The sequence below is a fragment of the Caretta caretta genome, chromosome 12 (genome assembly GCF_965140235.1).
Source record: "Caretta caretta isolate rCarCar2 chromosome 12, rCarCar1.hap1, whole genome shotgun sequence".
NCBI classification, from domain to species: Eukaryota; Metazoa; Chordata; order Testudines; family Cheloniidae; genus Caretta; species Caretta caretta.
In genome coordinates, this window is record NC_134217.1 from 34,431,736 (window position 1) to 34,446,692 (window position 14,957).

At 40.5% G+C, this 14,957-nt stretch overlaps 1 protein-coding gene across 1 annotated transcript in view; it reads left to right on the top strand.

The window, feature by feature from the left end:
• CDH13 (cadherin 13) overlaps positions 1-14,957 on the top strand; it is a 778,625-nt gene that overhangs the window by 290,257 nt on the left and 473,411 nt on the right. The window lies entirely within an intron of this gene.

A 14,957-nucleotide genomic window follows, 5' to 3' on the forward strand; every position in this document is an offset into this window, starting at 1 on the left:
TTCAAATAATATCATTAGGAAAATATTGTCAGGCTAAAATAACTAAGACGCCCACTCCTGCTATCTCATTTGCCCATGCGGATCATGGGCCTATGAATATGAAAATAAATTACCCATCTTTTGGAAAAGGAAGAGGCCGTTTCTGTTTATCGTTCTGGTAAATGGTATTTTTTCATGTCATTGTTCTTTAGATATATATGTAGTGTGTTTTCCACTGCTGCTTGCAGCATTTACCTAGCTCTGTGAATCTGAAACGTCGGTACCTGCTATTAGGATCACAGAACAGAGAGCAAAGTTTTTGTATGTCAGAGTTGTCAGCACAGCAACGCAGCATAACAGGTTCCTGACACAGTGCAGGCACAGCTTACAAAACACATTTTTTAAACTTTTGTTTGTGCCACTTGGTTGGCTGAATTGCATCGGTTTATTCCTTAGAAACAATAGTTTATTCTCATTGCCACAGTAATGCCTGGCAAGGCATAGCATATGGAATTCAGGGCAGCATGCCACTACAGACTCCACCCTGTACTTCTGGAAGGAGAAATTGTGATGGAAAGTATGAAAACTACTGTTCCAACTTCCAGTCCTTTTAAGGGCACCACAGCTGTTCCCCCATCCAGATATCTAATCTGTCCTTCTAACCACCTATATAGCCCCTGTTAGGTAGTATCTTAGTACTTCCTCACCAAGGAACATGGCCCTTCAACTAGTGCAGAGACTTTGAAGACAGCTCCTTAATTCAAAGATTTAGATGGATGGCAAGATTTTCTCACCGGGTTACAGTTCCTCTGTACTACTGGGGATCCAGGAGCAAATGCCCAGCAGAGAGTTCTCTTGGTAAAGGAGATTTGCCTGTTATTTGCACCATAGCTGGACCTTGTGCCTTTGTCCTCTTTTTCCAGCACTGGAGGTGGGATGGGACATGTCATAGGTCAATTTACCACCACATTCTTCCTTTCTGGAAGCAGCTTCAAGTTGCATGGGGTCAAGGCTGTTCTGAAGACTCAAGGAACAAGAACTGGCTCCTGACACCTTCACCTTCTCTTTTGTGCTGAGCAAATGTAGCCCATAGATCTCGATCATGGCTAAGTGCAGAAGATGAGAGATGACCTAGTCCATGTATCTGTCTTATAAAAATTGATAAAGTGGATATAAAATGCATACAGGACAGAGGTCAAAGAGGCTTTTGAGCCAGAAAATATATTCATTGATGGTACGTTAATGTACATTGGTATTATGCAGGCTCCCAAACAAGGGTTTAAGTAGGGATTTGATGAATAGGTAGTTCAGCTATCTTGACCATGTTCTATGCTATTGGAAATTAACAGCTATTTGCACAAGGAATTTCATTTGAAAACGGAGCAACACAGTTATGTAAACTCTTAGAAAAGTACATTTTTGGAAGACTTAGGACCCGGTGACTTTTTAGCAAAGATTATTACATCCCATATGTTAAAAAAGTAAAGGTTTAGGAGTACAAGAACTGATTAATTTAGACTAATAGGGGGTCTACAAGCAGCCACACATTACGTGACTTGTTCTGATAGTGTTGGCACTCATGATTACTAAAAGAAGACTGTTTCAGTTTTCGTGTAGTGATCAAGAAAGGTTCACCTAAGCAAGACTTCAAATGATTAGAACAAGACAGGTGCTAAACCCATCCCTTGACTTATCCATGTGTTAGTAGCTGGAGTTCATTAACTTGTCAACACCCCTTCCTTTCTGAGAAGCATAGTGAAATGCAAAAGATGATGTGCAAATCAATATCAGAGTTCTTCTTTACTACTGTGTTGAATATGACACAAAGCAGATTAAGAAGAGAAAAACATAAGGGTACTGTTAATATGCCATTCTTATAAGCATGTGAATCTCACAGCTAATTCATAATAATTCTTATCCTCATCATTACAGAAGGGTAGACTTTTGGACTTGGGGGCTGTAGTCTGAGCTCTGAGACCCTCCCACCTTGCTGGATCCTAGAGCCCAGACTCCAGCCCAAGCCTGAACGTCTACACCACAATTGAACAGCCCCTTAGCCCAAGTCCCGCGAGCCTGAGTCAGCGGGCATGGGCCAGCCATGCACTTTTAATTGCAGTGTAGACATACCCTAAAGAGCTCTAAAATCTGTATGCTTACTCAGGTTGTCTTTAAATTTGCTTTGCCTCCTGTGGATGCTGGGTAGGGTAAGCTAACTAAATTTAGGGAAGAGACCTCTAAAATCTAGTGTTGTTTCCAAGTATGAGGATTTAAAATGACATCAGGTTTAATAATATCTTTAATAACTGGGACAACAGTTTGAGTATAAAATTTATTTCATACAAGAGCTACATACCCTATAACATAATCTCACACACTTTTCTTTAAAAAGAATTGCATATCCTGCTAGCATTGCATGATGCCCTCATACAGATTCTCTTTGTGAAATACTGTACACTGCACAGATGAAGGATAATCCTTTTCACGCATTTCAAGGTGTCAGAATCCTCTGACACCCAATTATTTAGGTGGATCAAGGCCAGGGAAGACTGAGTGTTACTCCGGAAGGACCTACAAAACTAGGTAATTGGGCAACATGATAGCAGATGAAATTTGCCATAGATGAGTACAAGGTAAAGGTAATGCACGTTGGAAGGAACAATTTAAACTATTCATATACACTAATAGATCCTGAATTGCTTATTACCTTTCAAGAAAAAATGATCTAGGAGATGTTTGAACAGCCCAGTGAAGACATATGCTCAGTAAAGGGTGAATTCACTTCCTAAATCCTAATTTGGGCCCTAAATAAAATAGCCTTATTTTCAAAATTGCTGAGCATGTATCTATTCATGGGGTACCACTTATTTGGCCCCCCAGAACCAAAGTATGTGAGCACCTTATAATCATTAGCATATTTATCCTTACAACCCCCCTGTGATACCACAACCCCCATTTTACAGATGGGAAACTGAGGCACAGAGAGACTTAGTGACTTGCCCCAGGTCATACAGGAACCTTTGGTGGAGCAAAGAATTGAACTTGGCTCTCCCAAGTCCCAGCTTAGTGCACTAACCAATGGACCATCCTTCCTTTCCAAGCAAGCCACTGTAATGAGCAGGAATTATGTGGTGCTCAGCACTTTTGAAAATCCTACCTCCTTTTAAATAGCATGGCTTATATGATTCCACTGACCAGAAACCCAATGTACCTTACCCTAGTTTAATTAATTTGCACAAAGCCTGCCTGCTTAGGGGTTGTACAGATGGTGACTATTTTGCTCTTGAAGGACACTCATTTAAAAGGCAACACATGTAAATTAGAAAAGAAATGTTTTTATGTAACCATGACTGTCGCATGTTAAGGACAATGGGTCAGATTTCACACATCCGTTAGAATTGTGCATGATGTTGTGATAGCTGTGTTAAAATTACGATTACTATCAAACCTCATGTTTCATGGTAACAGATCACTCAGCTACAGTCAGGAACTCGAGCTCAATTAGGTGCATACATTTAGGTTTCCATCTTCTGAGACATTCAGTGATAACCACTGTCAGGAACATGAAGCCAGATGACATGGTTCATTGATGTGTTCCAGTAGGGCAATTATTTTATCCTGATTGTTGATCGTGTCAGATCCACACTATGAATACCCTAAATTATACTTTATTTGCAGTATGCAAGTAAGGGGGCCTTCTGGATTCTACATCTAATAAAGAATTGACTGGGATCCCATCCTCTAGAAAAAGCTGGTTATTCTCATCTGCATCTTCCATGTCTGTATGGGAAGATTCTTCCAAAGGGGGTGAGATTTGACCCAAAATAGGTGGAACTAGCTCCAAACAACACTAACTTCTATTATAGGTACAGAAAAAGTTGGATTTGGAAGTTAAAATTGAATATAAATTAATGGTAATCTTGGATAGAATCAAGTGCTCGTAGGTACAACAATGGCAGTAATTTGAGAGTTGGCTTTGTACATATGAATATTCACCATCTCTTACCTAAATTAGGATTCACATAAAAACTCTTGCATTCAGAAAAGTTACATGGCTCTTTTTGATAGTCTCTTCGAGAGCTTTCCATCTGTAGTCTAGTAAATGGATTATAAACAGAGCAGTCCTAATTCTCCAGTATCTACATTACCATTAGTGTGTCCTTGTTGCCAAGAAGGCTAATGGCATATTGGGCTGCTTTAGTAGAAACATTGCCAGCAGATCGAGGGAAGTGATTATTACCCTCTATTGGGCACTGGTGAGGCCACATCTGGAGTATTGCATCCAGTTTTGGGCCCCACATTACAGAAAGGATGTGGACAATATGGAGAGAGTCCAGCAGAGGGTAACGAAAATGTTTAGAGGGCTGGGATACATGACTTATGAGGAGAGGCTGAGGGAACTGGGGTTATTTAGTCCTCAGAAGAGAAGAGTGAGGGGGGATTTGATAGCAGCCTTCAACTACCTGAGGGGAAGGGGGTTCGAAAGAGGATGGAGCTCGGCTGTTCTCAGCGGTGGCAGAATACAGAACAAGGAGCAATGGTCTCAAGTTGCAGTGTGGGAGGAGTGATGGTCTCAAGTTCCAATGGGTTATTAGGAAAAACTATTTAACTGGGAGGGTGGTGAAGCACTGGAATGGGTTACCTAGGGAGGTAGTGGAATATCCATCCTTAGAGGTTTTTATGGCCTGGCTGGGCAAAGCCCTGTCTGGGATGATTTAGTTGGGGTTGGTCCTGCTTTGAGCAGGGGGTTGGACTAGATGACCTCCTGAGGTCTCTTCCAACCCTAATCTTCTATGATTACATCAGTGTGAGTCCTTTGCCTTCAGCTGAGTCATTGGTATAAGGCAATGGAAAATCATTGGTCCATTATTTTCATGTTTGAGTATCATTCTGACTGTAGTAGGAATCTGTACCCAGGGTACTTGTCCACACTCATCCTTGTTTGTATCTCACAACTGAATTAAGCTCTTAGGATCAAGTTGATAATGCCAGTTAATTAATTTGGACTGAGTAGAAGAAATAAGGACCAAATTGTGAAGCAGATTTATATGCTAACATTTCAGCTCTTTAGGCCCCAGTTCAAATCTGGCTTGGAAAAGGAGGAATTTGGCCTCAGCCTGGTTCTAACTGGGCATTTTGTCTTCATCACAGACCACCACTTCACTTGTTAGTACTGGCAGCCTCTGCTTAGGAAAAGCATAGAACTGTAATAGCGGGGGGACTTAAACTCTTTGGAACGTCATTCCTATATAGTAAAGAGTACTGGCAAGTCTCCTCTCTCTGTGGCATGCTGTGCAGTCCACAGCAAATCTGTGAGATCTACCCTGCATTCTCACCCTGCAGTCTAATGCAGCACGTTGTTACAGCCCCGAGAAAGAGCCACCTTCCCTCTCCACTTTGTGCAATGCACTTTTTGGTGTAGGATAACTGGCAAATTTTGCACACGAGTACCTAGTTAGCCATTACATGGGAGAAGGAAGCTTGGAAATCAGATCTGTGTGCCCCAAACTGTTTTCAGTTGAAAGAGCATATGCATTAGCGTTGTATTTTAAAACAGGCCACACAAATTCCAAATTCAAAATGACAGAATTGGGAGATTGGATACTTCAAAGCTTGGAAATAGGGTACAAGGAGCCTGCTCCTCTGCTGCCTTGCCTATGTAGCTATTTGCACTGTGTAAAGTGGACTGGAAATGCTACTATTCTGACTGGGTAGCGTTTTACACACACTGTTGCACTGGCATGAATGGCTGCGCAAGGTACAGGACAACAGAATGAAGCCCCGCATCTCTGATCTCTAGGTTGTTATCTGTATAAAGGCTATTCTGTGGCTTATGGCAGCAGTGTCATGAGCTGAGTCCAGTTCCCAGTGGATCTTATAAACAAATTTGAAAACCGGGGTTAGAGGTGGAGGGATGTGACGAAACAGCTCCTATTTATCTGCTAAAAGCCAAAGGAGAGGTCCCACTGGTATTTCTCTATCTGGCTTACAGAAAGGCTGCTCTGGAAGAGTTCCTCCCTTGGTCCTGGCTCATGAAGTCAGAATCCACCAGGATTTTTGAACTTTTGGGTTGCCAATACTGGCATTGGGGGAGTGAAGGTGAAAAGGGGAGACAGAGAGAAGAAGGGTGAAGATAGGGAAGCTGGGGAGAGGCAAAGCAAAAAGGTATGTTCATGGGCAAAGGAAGCATGTGCCAAGGTGATTGATAGAGAAAAGTAGGCATTTTGGGGGGCAGAGGACATCAGTTTAGCGTGACCTTGGCTGCTGAACAATATTGAGTGACAGTGACCTTGAAGGATCAAAATGAAGGGGGTGTAACAGGTTCTGGGCAACTGAATCTGCATTCCTGGTCTGTGGTCCACCAAGGGCACCCTCTTTTGGCTCCAGCTCTTAGCCATCACCTCTTTTAGGTGGCAACCTGCAACTCACTCACTCCTGACTGTGTTTTAAGGCTACACAGCTCCCTGCCTTACACTGTGATATCCCCAGCAAGCTAGTCTGCCTAATGGCCAGCACTTGCACTTTGCTTTCGCTCTCTGAAAAGCCTATGACCAGTGTCTTGCCGCAATGATAAGTTACCGCATGGCTCCTTCTAAGCAAGCACATTTATTCTTAAAGTAAAAGCATTCCAGTGAAATCATATTAAAACAATCAAAGAATCTATATGCATGCTCAAATCTGAACAGAGGTCTCCTCCAACTCCAAACTAGGTTATAGTCCTTCAAAACCCACAATTGGGTTTTTCCAGTGGTTACAAGTTCATCCATTTTAGTTCCAGAACCAGAATGAAAAATGGGCAGCCCAGCCACTATTTGGGCTTTTGATCTTGACCTTCTGTAGTAGGTAATCAACAGATAATGACTGTCTCCGTGGCTTCAAAAGGCTGGGATTTTGCATAACCAGGGTTAAGGAATTTGCGTTAACCTCTCCCCAGGAATGCCCCAGAAAATCCATTTAACACATGTTGTCCCAAAAGTCCATACTTGTCTGGCACCTTTTCAAGGTAGTCTTTTGAACTCCCAGGTCTCACATCTATCACATCTCCCCCAAAGAGCGTTTAAATACAGTCCCAGCCCACAATAATACATATTACTTAATGCAATAAGGTATTGCAGGGAATTGCCATATCTGTCCCAGAAGGATATTAGAAGAGGGAGAAAAGACTGGGATTAAGGGTGGGAGGATTGTGGTGCTTTCACGTGAAAAAGAAGAAGGGGGTGGGAAAAGGGAAATTCAGCTGAAGGAGTAGAGGCAGTGTTTATGGGGAGAGGGTAAGGAGAGGTGCAGAGTTTGGGGAAGGATGGCAAGGAGGATGGGGGTATTTGAGGGGACAGTGGTGAGATCTAAGGATGTTTGTGAAGAGCTCAGGGGTTGGAGGGAAAGGGAAGGGAAGGTTGAGAGGCTCGTGGGCAGTAAGAGGAAAAACTGAAGATTTGTTGGGAGGGGAAGGCAGGCATGTTTGGGGAAAGAGGGATGTTGAGCCTTTTGCGGGATGGAGGGAAAAGAGGGTACTTGCACTGCTGACGACCTGTATGCACAGAGACATGTGATTGGGGCTGCACACACTAGATCCATTAAGCTATATACATTATTTTTATGTACAGTATTTTTGCTTTAGGATACCGTGTAATTGCTTTTGCACATCATAGTCATAATGGAATGAGTTCCATGGTGGATGAGCAATAAAGCACATACCTATCCAATGTGTTAGGGATCAGGGATAAAAAATGATGCTAGCTTCCCTGCAGCAAAGGGAGAGTTACTTTACAAGCCGTGCAGGACCACACATGCTATGAAAAAAGGAAATAGAACAGTATGCCAGGTAAGATGGTCTTTCAGATAGAAAAGAGTTTTCTGTATCAGGAATTGTCCCTATTCCCCATGGATGGAACACCAGACAAACTTGCCCATGGCCGCTATTACAACTCCCGTGCAGTTTGTGAACACATTGGACATATCTGTACGCTACTTCCCTGACCTGTCTCCCCCCCCCCACCCCCAGTTCTCCCCTGGAAAGAGGTTGCTCCCTGGTGTACAAGAACCTGAGGAGTTCTCTGTGCAACACCCTCTTTTTCCAAAGTTAAAATGGGGGGATTTACAATATGAGTGGTTCCCTGGAGCTAAGCAGAAGCTGCAGGATTTAGTCCTTAGAATGTATTCAGAGAAGAAGAATGGCTCAGTGGATGGGGTGTGCAGGTTTAAAGACCCTAGTTCAATGACTTGCTCTGGCACATTGCTTCCTGTGTGACCCTGGACAAATCACTTAGAGCCAAATCATTAAAAGTATTTAGGCACCTTAAGATGGACCAAGGGACCTTAGAAATTAATGGGAAATATTTAGATATTACACATTTTAAAACTCCTCTATTGTGTAAGGGCCTTTTATTCTTTTAACAGTGGGGTAGATTTTTGTAAAGAATTATTAACAAAAATGGGGGGTTTGGTGTACATTTCCCAAGTGTGGCCTGGACAATTTCCTCAGAATGTTTCAGATCTCCTTCGAAGGTAGGATGTTTTCCTTACATATGTCTGTGACTCTCCCAAACTTCATCAAAGGGAGCCCATCTTAAATATCAAACAGACTGAAAGGGGGCTGGGATCGGGGGAACAGCCTTTCCAGCTACACTATTGAAATCAGTGCCTCTTGTGAATATTACAAAAACTAAAACACAAACTGCTGGCTCAAAACTAACATCATTATTTCAAAATGCACAAAAATGAAATAGGAAGTCAATGAGCCCTCTTCTCCCTACACTTCCCACTGTCTCCGATTTAGCCTCTGGTATTTTCCTTTGAGATTATAGGCAGCTGGGAGTAGACTATATATACTCACTTATATCAGCAGTTTCAGATTTCAGACATGACATAATTTAAACTCTTACCCATCAATACACCTATTAAAGATCTGATTTTATAAATCTCCCAAACTATGACACTACCTTCATACTTGAAGTGACTTGGGCAAACCTAGGGAAATCTACACACAGGTCTGAAAAATAATTGCAGAAACTTAGAAAAGCAGATGGTTCTAAAAGACAAATTTACATTTTCTGTTCAGCTCTGTTGAAATAGGTAACTGAAAATATAAAGAAAGATAACTGAGTAATTTAGAAGAGTGTTTCTCAACAACTGGTACCTGAGATCTCCCTGATACTGTTTAGAAAGGCTGAAAGTCTGTCCCCTCTATCAAAATGGTTGAGAAACATTGATTTAGAAGATGATGCATGAGAAGAGTTCTCCTGAAATGCATTCAGTGTCACTTTTCACCATCATGGAGGGAGTTCCAATGGAGAAGAAATAATCCTTTATTAGTAATTTTTGGGTTGCAGGAAAAAAGTTTAGTCAAACAGCCCCATCTGATGATAAGAAAGTGGGCAAACAAATTACTATATGCACATTTTCTAGGGCTACTTACAGATCCAAACACTTCAGTTTGAGAACTCCCACAATCTTTTGATACCATGGTAAAGAGAAACTGTGCGGGAGAAAAATCTCCATTGTATTAGGCACAGTACCTTCATGATCTGTGCATTGTTATATTTTATTGCATTAGGGCAGTGAGTATAAAGAAAATTAGTCTGTTTCTTTACAATATGGTTGAACACACTGAGGATCTCAAGGTTTTGGGGCATCTTTAGTGGCATTGTATTATCCAGGATATCAGACCAATACTCTCTATTGAGGTGAGTTCTCCTGCCTTCGGCTATAAAAGCAACTTGTTTCTGTTTGCTTCATGCCAGTGGAGATTTTTTTCCCACAGTGATGAGTAATGCGAGTTAGTAATGTGTCCAGGTGAAACTTGAGACATAAGGTCAAAACAGTAGTTTCCCAAAGCCCATATTTTGCAATGTTATCTGACATGTGCACTCAGCCAGAGCCTAATTAGTTGTTTATCCATGAAGGGATACCTCATTATATTTAATGAGCAGTGTGCAGCCAATGTGAGCATTCCTGCTAGAGGGGTGATTCAATATGGTTCAAATGAAAATACACCCACTACAGTAAATAATGATGGGAAAAGTCTAGAATGTTAATTTAAAGTAACATTTCTTTGTCATTTCTGGATTAGTCCCAGAATAAGTAACTCCCATGGTTAATGAGTGCGGAAAGAGAAAGCTAATGGCATTCAGTCATTATCAGCTTTGACTTAGAAATACTTTTTGCTGACATAGAATAAGGTGAGCTTTCAGATACATTAAAGTTACACTTGAATGTAGACAGAGGATTTTTTTACATCATGCCTCACAATGCATAAGTCCAAGATAATCATAGAGCAAATAATTCTACAATGCAGAAATGAAATGGTTTTCTCTGGAATAGTCTTGGGTATTCATATATACAGCTTAAAAATAGGAAGATGTACCTTTGGCTATTTTTAATGCATTTATAAAATAATTATTATTTACAAGGGTACTAAAATATAGAATTGTAATAATGTAAAACAAAATGTATGTTACCCATCAGGAAGGCTAAAAAATCCAATACCCGATAAAAAATGATAGCCCCTCATTAAATAAACAGTTAGTAAATCTGCAGTCAGAGATGTCATGAATTGGTGAGAAGTCAATGAATCGATCAACTTGTGTAATCTGAAGATCTGTCTGTCTATGTATGTAACAATTATAATAGTAAAAAACACCCACGCAATTAAATCCACTTTTCTGCTAACAATTTCCAGATGCTGCCCCATTGTGCATACTTCAGAAACTTTTAATCTCATACGTTCAAAGATAGATGATTCTCCTTAGTATACTGAATTCTAGTTAGATTTAAGCTTTTAAAGTATACAGTACAATTTGTATGGTGGGATTTACGGGGAATGAAGAGAGAGACTATTTATAAGTAGGTGTCTGTGTATCACTGGCCTCTAAAATTCTTAATTTTATTAATTGATCTAATGATTTATTTAAACAGCTGTTCTTAAACTTACTTATGAAGAGCTCATGAATACAGTTGGGTCTTTCCAGAGTATTAATAATAAATGCCAGTGTTTTGATGCTTTGGCAAACATTTAGAAAATTTACTTTCAATACTGTTGATGGTAACCACCAGGTAGTGATGATTATTATAATAATCTGCACTTACAGCACATAACACACATTAAATAAATCAAACACACTCTCTGAAATACAGTAGATAAGGGATAGATATAGAGAAGACTATATCTCCCAACACTGATATGCAGCCACCTCCAGCTGCTCTTTTACATCACACAGCCATGTTACACAACAGTGGGAGTGAAAGAGAATGCCATATTAAATTGCAATTTCAGGGAGGGGGTCAGGTTGCTTGCATTAAAAAGTAAATTAACTCTGTTTGTGTTTTTGTGATGGAAACTGCTATTGACCCCGTCTTACACCATCAGACCTAATTTATAAAAAACAACTAAATGACAAGAAACACAACTGCTTTCCTGGTCACCTATAATGGGTTACAGATTGCCACTCCAGTCATATTTCCAACCCTTATTGTGACAAATTGATGAGTGTTCGGACATCTAACTTATTCCCCTGACAAATTCTAATGAAGTTTTCTCTGCCAAGAGTAATGGTGCCTGTTACTGGAAAGTGGCTTGGCAATTTATTCAAATTTTCAAGAGGTATTAAGTCCTCAAAAAGACTCGTACCACAGGGTGGTGGTGGTGAGGAAGCTGAATTGAGAATTCTCGAGGGAACTAGGGAAGTCTGAACCTGTGTAACATCCTAGATTACGTAGACTTGACCTCTATCAACTCAAGGTCATTGCAGTTATTTGGATTAGTCTTTTTTTTTTTAGCACATGCCTAAATATTAGAAAAATGAACCTCGTCCGGGCTTGATGCTTGTGTAATGGGACTAGGAAATTAAATTAAATTACTGGTATTGTATCTAAAAATGGCACTCAGTAAAGTGAAAGGCCTGATGCAAAGCCTGTGGTGAAGTGGTGAGTCAGATAGTCAAGTGAGAGTTGGATGCCGGCCCGATTCTCCGTTGTCTAGGGAGACAGTAGCTGAATCCTTGTAAGTGCTGAGGCAAAATATTTCTGTCAAAAAGTTAAAATTAAATAATGCTCATTCCACTTCCTACTCCCTTGTTTATTGAAAGGGAGAAACATAATAAAGAAAAACTTTGTAACACAATTTCCACACAAAGTATAAATGGAGTTAAGATTCCCATCTTTTAAATAGGATGGCAGATCTGAGATTGAACTCTTTCAACAGCTACCTGTAATTAACTCCTTTGTACTAATATTGTGGGAATCTTTCCGTTGCCTTTATTAAGTTTAATTGGATTGCTAGAGCTCTCTGGCCCAATCCTAGCCATGCATTCTGCACAAACAGCATGAAGAAAGCTTGAGTCCCATTGTTTAATTGGTAACTACTCACCAGTTATCAGTGGCAGAGTTTTGCTTCTATAATTTCTGTAACAAAATCCTATTGCTGAGACAACTTTTCTGGGGGGTGGGGCACAGCATTCCAAGAGATGCTAATATTATAATACAATAATAATATTAAAGTGATATTGAGACAGTAGCTTACAACATTATCAAAAGGTATAACTTGTGCCATTTGAAATGATTTCATAATCTTTGCACCATGCTCCAAGAAATGAAAAAGGTGCACCCAGCTACTGTGATTACATATACAAACTACAGGCCTGATTGAGTATGCATTGAAGTCAATGCAAATCTTTTCTGTGACTTCATTAGGTCAGGCTGTGTGTAAGCATAGAATTCCCAAATCCTGGCTTCTGTGTTGGTCACCATTAACAAGTCAGCATTTGCCAACTGCTACTGCACAGTGTTAGCTGACATACCATAATTTCCCCTTTTACTTAGAAAAGGAAGTAATGTGGTAACTGTGCAATATATATATATATATATATATATATTGGTAAATGTTGATGTCTTAATGGCGGCCAGTCCAGAATTCTTCTGCTTCCCTTTTCTTTTTCCAATTTTGTTTATGTGAACTTGATAGTGACGTATATAGGCTACTAGCTTAATTAGTCATATCTGCGTGGTGGGTGAAATGTACCCCTGTGCAGAGGGGCAAGCATCCCTTTAATTTCAGTAGGTGACAAGAAAGAGAATGTTGACTTTTTAGTGGTGACTAATCAGATGTAAGTGTTACACAGTCATCTGTACAGGAATGAAATTTACTTTATATGAGTATACAGACATCTCTGACTGAACTACCAAAGCCCCATCCCACCCTGCACTGGACTCATTGTAAAACCCTGGAAGAATTCTTTATTGTTCCAATATCTTGCTCATAATGCAGAGGTAAGGTCTTCTAGTCTTCCTACCTCCTTTGACACCTCCAACACTTTGTGATAATGAATAGTGACCAGTTGCATAATCTTTGGCTTTTTGCAAGAGGGGAACAATCTGAAAAAAGTTTAATGATGATTGATTGTGGGAAAATGTATGAATTAATTGTTCATGACTCAAGTCTTCCAGTACTAATGGAAATGGGTTCCAGATAGAGCTAGTCCTAATTTGTATTGGCAGCAAAAATAGACACAAGACACTGTGATACAGCAGTACATATGGAAATCTGGTACTAGATATTGCCTGGCTATTGCTGAACGCAGACCATGCCTTTGAGTGGTGTGCATCTGGAAATGCCTCCCACTGAACTGAACACAGGGATCCATACTACAGGCAGGAATCAATTTCTGTTGCCTTGTTCATTTGCAAAGGCATTTTGGGAGATTATTCTTCAATGTAATGTAGCACTTCATGAGCTCAGAGGGGTTTGTGAGACCAGGAGTCAGCATGGATCAAAGTTGTCATCACTGTAGTTCTATTTGTGCTAAGCTGAGTAAAGGAACCTTTTCATTTTGGACATTTCAACGTTCATTCCTTGTCACGCTCCTCCACCACGTCACATAGACATATGGCAACCTAAACTCCTGCCTGTATTTACAGCAGAAGTGAATTTGAAAGCTTACTGTATTGTACATTTGCCTTTCGGTAGAATTCAGCTTTTTTTATTTTGACACTTTCAATGTTTTTGTCTTCAACTTTCTCATGAATTTTTATTAGGCAAAATTCATTTGGGAGAGAAATGGAAAGACAAAACAAAAACACGGACCCAAGTGTCTTGCATATTGAAAGACTAAAGAGAGGTGGCAATGTGCATGGGATGGAGGGGAAAATATTATTAGGGTGGGCCTCAAAGTAATGAAGGCTGAAAACGGATTTTCTTGATAGTTCTTCCTCCTCTTTGACTTCAGCAGGATTGGAATTGACTATTGCAGGCCTGAGTTTCCCCTGCTTTCTGTTCATTGTCCACTTTGAAAATTCATACTAAAACCAATTGAGGCAACAGTTTTCAGTTACTGCAGACTGTATATTAGCCGGAGGCACTAGCAAAATAGCAGCAGGAACAGCCCGTGGTTGTTTCCTGACACAAACAAATCGTGCCTTTTAGAAAGCTCATTTACAGAATGACAAAGGTGTTGCATCAACCACCATTGAAATGCATCCACCTCTGGGATATAACGCAGCAGCTATTGTAACAACACCCGTATACAGCCGTCTGGGTCCAGAAGAGAGGGAGAATGTAGAATGTAATTACCCCTGCTGAAATTTACCTAGATTCTCCCATGGATATAGCTACTGTGATCACGCAAAACTGTCATGAGATCTTTAATGACCATAAATGATCAAAACCTACCTCACTTTCACAACTGATTCCCCCCCAACCAACATCTTAAATACACGGAAATTGCTTAGCACCAGGTTTTGAGGATTGATTCTACCTGACTCGGATAGAAATGTGATACTGGTAGAATTAACCAACACCACTTCCACCAGTATGTTTGTTTACCTGCAGGTCTCCTACCCAAGCACTTAGCTGGCCAGATCTCATCTGTTTTTTAAGATTCAACAGGTTCATCAGATGGGAAGGTAGCGCAGTCAGAAGTGGAGATTTATAGAGCTACTGTGGTTGCTTTCAAGCTAGGCCATTTTTTCTACTTAGGCTGAAAGTTAGG